Below are 11789 nucleotides of genomic sequence, written 5' to 3'. Positions count from 1 at the left end.
CGGACTACTTTATAGCCCCTCAATGAGGTCTGGTGACTCTTCTAGAAAACAAATATTTTGCCATATAAAGATGAGAAACAAAATTAAACATAGACTGAAGACATGTTTTAACCCTTCCATATTTTCTCTCCCTGCCCAGGGAAGGGGCTTAGGGTCCTTGCCAGGGCTATGGCTTTGTAGGGTTGTACTGGCAAAGGATGTCAGTAGACAGGTAGGCCAACAGGGTCCTTACAAGCTGTGAATGTCCAGCCAAGAAGGAATATCAGAAAGTCGGGGGCAAGTCAGTGCGTCAGAAACCGAGCAGTGAAGTGGAAAACAGTACAAGGAGAAGTCCATTGAAGTCGGGCTCGGCTTCCAAACCAGTCAGGCAGCTGGAGCTGGAGGTGGTCATAAGTCAGAGGAGAAGCGGATCATTGAAAGGGAAGAACGCCCCAACCTTCGCTGATACCTCAGGAGTGCCGAGAATGAGCCAAGAGCTAAATAAATATATTATATTTAATTCTGATAATAGTATTATCTCAGTTGGCAAACAGAACTTGAGGATCTGAGGGGAGAAGCAACCCCCTGGGGCCACACAGCTCCGGAGAGGGAAAGAAGGCACAGATCACAGTTCAGAAGGTCTGGAAGATGGATGGAACCAAAGAGGCAAATATAAGACGAGAACCACCGACATCTTGATCCTGAGGTATGTTCTCTCTGTCAGGGAACTTCTATGCTTCCTAAGTCTGAATAACAATATTGGAGACAAACTACAGCAAAAGACGAGCATGGGCAGCAATGACTCTTGATTCTGGCCCTGGTTCTCAGCCAGAGGAGATAGTGCCGCGCCAAGAGCTCGCAGTGGAAATGTGTTCCAGGCGGCTCAGATCGTGCACTGAGCCGGCACACCCCACACCCCACATGCATTTTGCACTTTAGTCTACACTTTACAGTCCTTTATAACATCCTTTCTAGCACAAGAGTAATGTGACTCCAAATCCTGTGTGCTTTCTACTACGTCTTCTAAATGTCTATCAGAAACATTCCTTTGAATTTTCCTCTAACGCCATTCTCATGGGCTGCGATACTCCAAACTCAAGCCGGACCAACAGAGCTAATGCCAACATTGTTGCCTGCTTGCAGTTTGCCCACAGGCATCTGTGTTTCTCAGAAGTCATTCTGTACTTATGCTTTATTGTCTATTTCTTTGAACTTTGAAAACAACAACAGAAAAACCTACGGCATTCTCATCATTATATACTTATTTTTCCACAGTTGAATCAAAGCCAATGCCACTAAATTCCCCTGGCTATCATTTTAGACGTGCCGTCTGGAATATTAGAAGAGCGATTGAGAGAACAACAAAATCTCATCTTCCAATACGCTGTGCCCGAATCTATTTTTCATGGCCCTGTGATTGTTATATTTTCCATAAAATTGATCTTCATGCAGACTGCTATCGTGACTTTCACAACAACTAATACAATTACCCCCAAATGGAGAAAGCGTGGTACTTGTCCACCTCGCTGTGAGAAAGTGTGATCCTACCGTGTAAACAGTTATTGGGGGGACCATACCAGATTTTATTTTGATCAGGGAGTTTGGAGTCAACACGTGCTGGAGGTGAGAATTATATTGAGTATTCTTAATTAACAGTTGTGTTTGATCAGGGATTTAGAAGTTAGCACCTGTGAGAAAGTGAGAATTGAATTCAGAATGGCCTCCTAAACTAATAGCTGTCCTGGTATTGGGTGGAGCTCAAAGCCTTTGCTAAGATGTGCGTAAGGAAGCCAAAGTGAGTGATGTAAGCTGGAGGCATGTGTTTATTTGTTTCTATTTCTGGGGGGGAATATATACATATATATGTGTGTGTGTGTGTATATACATATACATATATGTAAAATACACAAGCATTGAATGATGTATTTTTTTCTACTTTGGATGCCTCTAGAATCTGAGTACATGCTCGATATCTAATTTTTGCCTGAAATTGGATTGTCATTTACCTGCATCGAGGCAGCGTGACCCGCTAGAAGGGCATTGCTGGTAGTCGGATAGGCCTAGCTGTGTCTGGATGTCACCTCTGTTGCATGAACTTGGACATGGCACTTGAGCTCTCTGAAGTTCAGTGTACTCATTAGTAAAATGGCAGTGTGTTTCGTTTCGTTTTGTTTAGAGAGAAAGAAGGGGCGGAGGGGCAGAGGGAGAGAAAATCTGAAGCAGGCTCCACACTCAGTGCAGAGACTGCCACGGGGCTGGAGCCCACAACCCCGAGATCATGACCCGAGCAGAAATCAAGAGTTGGACCGACTGAGCCTCCCAGAACGGTAGTTATTATACTGACCTAACAAAAATAATAAAAAGCCAATCAAATAAGAATATAATGCATCTAACATAGTATTTAATGCATAGAAAAAACATATGTTCATCTAGTGTCTTTGCCTAAGATCTAGCACCTTCCACTTAAGATAAACTAAGTTCTTCATCATTCCCCAAATATGTGTCTTGTTGACCTGGCATCTGGGCTCTGTGATTGCTTCTCTGTTTCTTTTCCATCTGTTCAAATATCTCCCTCTCTGAGGGCCATACTCATAATAAAAACTCTTCATTGTTTATTTTGAATTTAAATATAAGTGGGCACCTTGCATGTTTATTTGCTAAATTGCAAGCCTGCTCTCAGAGGTCTTGGATTTCTCCATTGCAGGATTTCCATGGGGATGCTATCTGTGGGTGCAAGCAGGGACAGGGACCGTGGGGAGACCCCAGGTCTCGCAGGGCCCTGTCTGCCTTCAGGACCAGATCCCTCTGCTACCTTCTCTGACTCCCGCTTTTCTGGTTCATTCAGGATCTTCCACAGGACCGCCAACCTTTCAGCTACACTCATCTTTGGCTTGCAAAATGTCTTTCCTACTAATTTCTCATAGATTATCTGTGTGACCCTCTAGCAATATTTTGTCACCAACTTACTTCTAACTATCAGCCTCCATCATTGGATTAGTTTTTAATAACTTCTGTACCTATTTATTTTCCCACCTCTATGCTCCACATATATATACACACACATATACTCAACTTTTCTCAAAAGCATTCTTTTTTTTTTTTTTAAATGATTGACTTCTTTATTTGAGATAGAGAGAGTGAGGGGGAGGGGCAGAGGGAGAGGGAGAGAGAGAGAATCTCAAGCAGACTCCTCACTGAGCATGGAACCTGACCCGGGGCTTGATCTCATGGCCCTGAGATCACGACCTGAGCCAAAATCAAGAGTCTGAAGCCCAATGGACGGAGACACCCAGGCGCCTGTGAAAATCATTCTTATCTTCCCCTCGGACTCCAAGTTTAGATTTAACCCGCCCAGAATCTCAGCTGGCTCTTCATACTGCCTGTCTTTGGGGTTCAAGTCCAATACTCTTTATATAAGTTTTCTGGACTCTCAGCTCGCTATCATCAATCACTTCTTGAACATATAGAGCACTAAAAAAATTATTCCAGAAACCACGCCATTACTCCTGTGGTAAATATTATTATTTAAAAAAAATAACAGACTTTATTGAGATTTTCCAATGTGTGAATTTGAATATTACACACTTATAAAGAATTACATGATTGTCGGGGCACCTGGGTGGCTCAGCTGGTTAAGGGGCTGCCTTCAGCTCAGGTCATGATCCCAGGGTCCTGGGATCAAGTCCTGCTTCTCCCTCTCCTCTCTGCTTGTGCCCTCTGTCGCCATCTCTGTCTCTCTCAAATAAATAAAGAAAATCTTAAAAAAAAAAAGAATTACATGATTGAGATGGCCACTGTCATTACATCCATTTTACATACAGAAAAAATAAATACTTAGCTAAAAGTCACAAAATAGCAAATAGTAGAACTGATACTGATAGTAGAAAAGAGTCTGACACTCCACTGACTTTCAGCAAGTACTTTTTACATATTTTTAAAAGATTTTATTTATTTATTTGAGAGAGAGAGAGAGAGAGCAGGGAGGGAGAGGGACAAGCAGATTCCACACTGAGCGTGGAGTCTGATGCAGGGCTCAATCTCACAACCCTGAGATCATGACCCGAGCTCAAACCAAGAGTTGGACGCTTAACCGACTGAGCCACTCAGGTGCCCCAGTAAGTACTTTTTAATAAAAAGGTAAAATCCTTAACAAGTTCCTTGATTATCCATGTTCACACTTGCCTTATTTATATATATATCTGTATTTGTTTGAACTGGAGTATAAGTCTCTGAGTTCTTGGCCTGTTAGTAAGAGTTAAAATTCATGAATTCCAGCATTCCTTGTAAAGTTTCCCAGAAAAGGACATGTTCATCCCAATATTTTTGCTCAATAGTAGATTTCAATGTTTAGAATCTTAAAGAATGATTATCCTTTGCAATGGGGCCTATATGACCCCGATTTTGCTAACAAATGTTTTTTTATATACGTACTAACTTACATGGACTAGCTTGTCATTTAGGCATTAATGTCCATTCGATACAAACTACGTGGTCGGAAAGAATCTCTTTATTTCTTCAAGCTTATTTCCCGAGAATGTATCTAGCTATCCATTCAGGAAGGCAGTCAGCGAGTTAAAACCTGCTTACAGGGCATCTTGTCTGTAGACTTGGTGATAAAGGGTGAGGACCAAGTGATGACTGAGCCTACGGAACCTGAGTCCTTGCGGCCCTGGAGCTGTTCTCAGGACGGAGAAATCAGGAAACAAATCGAACAAAGGGATACGTACATGGTGTGTGCGTGTGCACATACACATTTTAAAAAAATGTAGGGAAGAAATTTTAAAAAAAAGAAAGAAACAACATAGGCTCAGTCCTCTTATTCCAGGTTTTTTTTAAAGAATACAGTGGCTCCCATTTTCTCAGGAAGATAAGAGAAGTTGAATTCGTATAACACAGTGTTTGAATCAGATATTTATCCCTTCTACCTTATGTAATTGTTACTTGAATCTGTGCACTGAACGGCCAAGAAGCAAGATATGAGTGAGTAGAGAGTAGGGTCATGAACACAAAAGCATTTCCAACCCCCTTTTATTAATGAGCAGGTCGCATTTCAAAGTTCTACAACGCTTAGAGAACAAGCTTTGATAGCCATACCTGATCCAAATTAGTCAGCTGCTGCTTCTGCTCATTCTCCCAAGAAGAAAGAACGGTGAAGTTGCTCTGCAAAGAGAAACACACACAAATAACCACGATTCACCCCATAGACTTTCTCTGCTCCGGATCCACGAGCAAAGACTGTGTAAATCTAAAAAGTGGAAAGACCATTCAGTTCAGGCAATGTTAACATGGTACTGCTATCGGATTAAGAAATGACTATTAAAACAATAAAAGAATTGGATGACTGAATTTCTGGAATGCAGTAAATTGAGAACTATCTACCTTATATCCATAAACTCATCAAACAACATATTCCTTTATTTTAAGGTGAAGATTAATCAAATGAAATGGGATTTTGGCATTTAATGATTTCAACTTGTTTTGCGAATGCTGGCAAGTTAATTAATCATTAATATTGATAAATATAATAATCTTTTAAAACAGAGAGAAAAACACATAGCTTAACAGACCCAATAGATTGCTGCCCCATCAAACACATGCCTTGCCTGTTTCTCTTCAGGGAAACAAGAGGTCCGTGACTGTTCACAAACAGCTCTGAGATCGGAGTCAGGATGATGGGAGCACGGATGGACCTGAGAGTGCATTGCACGGAGGAAGATGCCAACCACACGCCCTGTCCCCTCTGCCCCCCACGCGTCCGCCATCCCAGGCAGTGTGGAATGCCAGGGGCAGGCTCCCCTAGTCCCAACGTCTCTAAGTCCTCTTTATGTATAAAATACCATTTTGTTGGCTGGTAAACGTGTAACGACCAAAATGGAGCCATCCAATCAGAAAGTAGCTGTCATGGCTGAATAATGATTGAAAAAAAAATCTGTGAAGATACAGATGATTTGTATCTAAATATAGTTAATATACATAATTTTGCCAAAAGAAGGCGAGAGCAACAAATTCACAACTTTTGCACAAGGTAAACACTTTCTAGATGGGAGCCAAACTCACTACAGCACTTAGCCTGGGAGCGTTTTGCTACCAGGTGGGGAGTGAGAAGGAGCTGGTGCTCTCGGAAGCAATCCCAGGAAATGCTGGGAAGTGTTGGCTTCAGGGGATGCACCATCCTTCTGGACTCCTCCCTTAGGCTGGCGTCCTGTCTGCTGCTGTCAGGAAGTCCGATGGGTCTCACCATAACCGTTTCCCCCACTTTCCAAGCGTCGACTTTCCCGACGGTACGCCACTGCATTTCATCAAGGTCATCTCTCTTGTCTCGTGGGAAAATGGTGGAGGCCAGTCGTTGGCTGGTAAACGTGTAACGACCAGCTCCTCGGAAGGAACAAACACAGTCACGGTGTGCAGTCTTGGCCAACGTCTGTGGTGTAACTGCTCCCACCAAGGCTGGATTCAGCACTGCGGTGTGACTGACTTGTTGCTGGGAAGGCACACACATCATGAGCCGGTTGCCCCTGGCTCGGGCCGCACCCTGGGGGCCGCTGGCTCTCTGGACTCCCTGGGAGCTCAGGAGAGGAGAGGTCCAGACAGAGGAACAGGGACTGTCCCCCAGAGGCCTGGAGGTGAGAGGAAGAGAGGGGAGGTGCTGGGTAAGGAAGGGCATTATGTTTGACTGGCGGTTGAGCCATTTGGGGTGAGCTCCTAGCTGGGTCTCTGCAGGGAGGAGGCTCTGAGAACACGCAGCGGGGAGCAATTTTGACGGTTTAAGTATGTTTCTCAGTTATAGTTAAACTTTTCTTACCATAAGAATCATGCAGAAGCTCTTTTAAAAGTGCATACTTTTTAGTTTTAACCCAAACTGACTGAATCAGTCCTTCCGGGGAGACCCTTGAGAAATCATATTTGAGCTAGTGGTTCTAGGATTCTATTGATCGGATCAGGCGAGGCGGGGAAGCACAAAGATTGAAGCCTTGACTCGGGGTGTAGTTACCTAAGGGAGATAAAGCAGAACGGCGTTTTTCAACCCTTCCTGTGCACAGAATCACCTGGGCAAGTTCCCAAATTCTGTTGCTTAGTAGTCACCCCAGGGATCCGGATTTCTTCTGCCTCAGGTGGGGAAGACTGGACACCTGTGGCTTTGAAGAGTGCCTGGAGGATTCGAATACGCAGCCCAGCTGGGGCAGTGCTGACGTGTGTACTGCGAGGGAGGACAGACCACAGACCTGGAGGTAAATCAACAGCGTGAGCTCAAGGGTGTGAGGTCGTGGCTGCTGCTGGCTGGGGGAGGAGTCCTCCGTCCTCCCTCAGACAGAGGCTCATGTCGCGCTCCTCCCGCGTCCCCAGCATCAGCCGTGGTCGGCATATGGTAATCCTACAATGAACGTGGAGCGAGTGAGTGCCCTAATTGGCTGACTTCATTAATAACCTGGTGATCATGTGTTGATTAACGCATTCTCTTGTTCGGAGGAACCTATCCGCATGTCCACGGGACCGTCTGCACACAGTGACTTGACCCAAGGACATGCGCCCCTGCTGGAGGAGGCAAGTGGAGAAGACACTTCTTGAGCTTTCCGTTTCAGACACATTGTATCGTATCGTGTGGGGAGCTTATTTCCACCAAGCGCAGTCCAAAGTCCTGGTACATCTTTATTTATTTCTAGTGTACGCGAGACATTAACTTCCCAGCTAGAAGGCACAAGCAAGGCTTTTGGAATGATTATTTTGGAAAGAGATAGAACATACATATTATTTACATATTTAATAGCAATTGAAGACATTTTAATGGGAGGTAATGTAAAACCTTTTCAAATGTCTAAGTAATGGTATTTGCCTCATATTTTAAAAAAATGACCTTTTCCTCAGACGCACGCATAATAGATTATTCCGCAATTATAAAAATGACTGTATACCAAAAGCATACTTACCATTCCCAGGGTACAGCGGCTTTGGAGTGTGACCACAGTGAATTCTCAAGCAAGTGCACGGCAGCCGTGCGTACGTGATAAATGCCACGCTTCATGTTTACCACCAGTGACGGAGTCAGCGTCTGTGCTCTCTCTGACCCCTTTCCCCATGTATCTTACCTCTTCGATTTTGTTCTCTTGATTTCCTCAATGACAGTTCAGCTTGGCTCCAAAGAACGAGAAGGGCTTTTTGCGTCCGCAATTGGTTCTGCTCTGATGACTTCAACGTGAGGAGTCACGTCACTCGCCCCGTGCACTGGGAGACGCGGGCTTCCTGGGGCCGCCGAGAAGAGCTCCCACCTCGCTGCCCCAGGATCTCCACCCGGGTGCAGACGAAAGGCTGGCGGGATGCGGCCGCTGGGTGGATATCTGTTGTGTAGACCTGTCTACACAGCATCGAGAGCTAGATAGTGTATGTTTGATTTCAACCCGCAGGATTTGATCGCACCCCCACCCCAGGGGGGATATTTGGCACCATCAGGAGACATCTCTGGTTGTCACAACTTAGGGGGCGAGAAAGTGCTCCTGGCGTCTTGCAGTGGAGGCCAGTTTTCTGAAAAGCACCCAGCATACCCCCAAAACGAGTAACTGCCCAGCCCCAAGTGCTAGCAGTGCCAAGACTGAGAAACGTGCAGGTTCATGTGTATTTCTGTGTATCTCGAGGTTACGTGGCCCTGGACAAGATGCACAGTTCGTGGTCTACTCTTCTGTATCTCTTCAGCTCTAGTAAAGTCCTCCAGGACGGAGACAGCATCGTGGCCCCTCTGTACTGAGCACGACCCCTTAGATGGAGATGCCCCTGAATGTCGTCTGCAGTAACACAGGGGACCTCCGCGGAGGGCTTCTGGCCTGAGTACCCCTCCCCGGCCCTAGAGGGATGTGCACCATAGTTTCTTCTGTCGGGCCCCTTGAAGGCCCTGTGAGAGCGGCAGTGAAACCTCCGGGGAGAGCACGATGGCCCTCTAGCCGCAGCCGAGGATAAGTCAGCACGCTGTCAGATTACGAGACGCCGCCCAGAAGCCGATCTGGGGTTCTCCCAGCAAGGCCATACCACTGACCTCAGAGTCGCCCTGGACTTCCTTCTTCCCTTTCCGCGTTTGGTCTGGGCAAGGCTTGGCTGGCTTGTGTGTCCCCTCCATGCCCTACGACACGGGCAGCTAGGCGGTGTCCAGTAAAGGCAGCAGACAGGCCCTCAGCCTGTGCTGACCCCGCCGCCGTGGCTGGCTAGCGCCATGGCTGGCAGCAGGTGCTCGCGGCTGGCCCAGCACCCAGGGGTTGGCATGCCTCTGGACTAGGCATTGGCACCTTCTCCTTCTGGCCATGTCCTTCCCCTTGGTTGTTTCCTGTTCCGGGCTGCCTGGTCTGTCAGGACTCCACTTTGGTTTCACCTTCTGGAAAGATCGGCCTCATGGTCCTGGTCCCAGGGCAACACCTTGGCCAGCCTCAAAGCAGGGATCACACCGTCAGTGTCTTCCCGCTAAACCCGCAGAGGCGTGGACGGAGAGGCACGGCTGTGACATCCGTCACCTCGGTGAGGGACAGCATGGCCCCAGCGGATGGCCCATGCATGTGTCCACACACAGCACAAACAAAATTCTGGCTGGTTCCTGAAGGACCGGCAACCTCATCTGAACAATGAACCCACTGCAATGAATTATATGCACCTTTTCTGTGAAGCCCACACGGATGTCTAAGAGAACAGTAATAATTATGTATTTATTACCTGTATGTATTTTTTACCTGTTAACCAAGAGGGTGGGAGGCAAGAGGGACAGGAAACATCTTGCCAATTTCTGGGTTTCAAAGCATGAATAGAAATTTCACGTACTTCCCAACTCATGCAATGTGTTGAAGGAATGCTCTGGAAACCAGGCAGAACCCCCAGATTTTGCACGGGGGGGTTCGATCGGACACGCATTCAGTCATCCAGTCGCCGACACTGATGGACGTGGAAGAGGTGGGGGCACGCTCGGACAGGAGAGTCTGCGTCGGTCGGGCCCTAAAGGATGCGTTTTTTTATAGGGAAGCTGGAAATCTTTATGGCGATCCAGGGACTTGACAGACGGTCACGGAGAGAGTGACCCAGGTCGCACACCGTGCGGGCTTGGAAGAGGCACAGGCCGTTCCCAGTGAGCCATCGGAGGCAACGCCGTGGAAGAGCTGGGGCTTCAGGTGTGCACGGATCCACCGTGCAGCAAAGCGGACTTCTGGAACCTTCAGATGCAGGGGGTCGGAAACACGTCAGCTGTTCCTTCTGGGAAGATCTGCGTTTCTGTGAAAGAAGAGCCATAGAGAAACACCGCAGTGCAGGAGAGAAAGGCTGCCTCACTTCGATTCAACACAGCGGACACACACGGAAACCTTGCAACGCACACCCTGTTCCGCGCAGGTCAGGCTTCACAGACACTTCTTTTTTTTTTTTTTTTAAGATTTTATTTATTTATTTGACAGAGAGAGAGACAGCCAGCGTGAGAGGGAACATAAGCAGGGGGAGTGGGAGAGGAAGAAGCAGGCTCCCAGCAAAGGAGCCTGACGTGGGGCTCGATCCCAGAACCCTGGGATCACACCCTGAGCCGAAGGCAGATGCTTAACGACTGCGCCACCCAGGCGCCCCTTCACAGATACTTATTTTCCCTACACACCAGCAGCACCACTTGGTAGAAAGGGCCTGGGTTTGGAGTCAAACGACTCCCTGGCTGTGTAGACACATCAGACTCCCTAGCTGTGTAGACAGGAGCACGCATCTCACCCCCAGAGAGCCCTGTGCCTTCACCTGGGCCCAGGCCTGCCATGAGGGTGGATGGAGTGGGGGTTGGGGGAACGTGGAGTATCAGGGACCCCATACCCTCCTCTTCCCCTCCCCCACCCCCTTAGGAACATCGGCCAGTAGAAGGAGTGAGTAAGTCAACAGGGATTATGACACCTGTCGGAATGAGCTAAGGGGCGTAAGGAAAGCCTTCTTGAAGAGATGGGCTGCGAGGCCCTCCAGGAGCCCCTCAAGGCCTGCTGGGGGGAAGAATCAGCTTCAGTTTGGGCGTCAGTGGCTAAAGCAGAGTCCTGGCCCGGCTCTGCCCTAGTGACCGTCTCACCTCCCGTCCCTGAACTGCATCACACAGCCCGGGGGGCCCGAGCCCACATGCGCAGAGCACTTCCAGGATGCTTCCTGCCCTGGCCGGCAGCTAGACCACTCCGAGACACCCCTGATGCGTGTCGCATAGGAATCGGGAAAGGATGTGTAAGCTGTTGGGTGACGGTTAGGAGGAAATCGACTCCAACTGCGGCAGGCCTTAACGGGGTGATTTTGCCCCTTGCGCCCTGAGGAATTCGGCAAAGTCTGGAGACATTTTCCTGCTGTCAGAGTTGGTGGGAGCTCCTGGCTCCAGGTGGGTGGCAGCTGGGGACACTGCTGAGCCTCCCACAATGTGCAGGATGCCCCGCTGCGCAGAATTACTGAGCCCCGGATGTCAGCGGTGCCCAGGGGGAGAGACACGGATTTGGGGGTTCTCGGTGCCCAGCCCATAGTATGGGGTGAGTGTTGGCAGCCCTGCCTTCATCCCCACTGACCTCATATCACGCTCATCCTGGCCACTGTCATACATCGAGCACCGCTCTATTTCTGGCCTTGGGATGACTTCCAGGGGAGGAAGGCAACAAAAATCATTTTGATGCCATCAACCTGCTTTCATGGAAAGGCTCCTGCTGCCTGGGAATCAGGCACCCGGTCTTTCTTTTCCTCCTCCTGCCACACCAGTTGGAGAAGCTTGGCCCTCGAGGGAGCAGACGGGACTGGGGACCTGGCCACGCTGGCGCCAGGAGCCAGCAGGGCTCAGTCCCTGGTGAGCCAGC

The sequence above is a fragment of the Ursus arctos genome, unplaced genomic scaffold (genome assembly GCF_023065955.2).
Source record: "Ursus arctos isolate Adak ecotype North America unplaced genomic scaffold, UrsArc2.0 scaffold_8, whole genome shotgun sequence".
In the NCBI taxonomy this organism is placed as follows: Eukaryota; Metazoa; Chordata; class Mammalia; order Carnivora; family Ursidae; genus Ursus; species Ursus arctos.
This window is presented reverse-complemented; position numbering follows the sequence as displayed.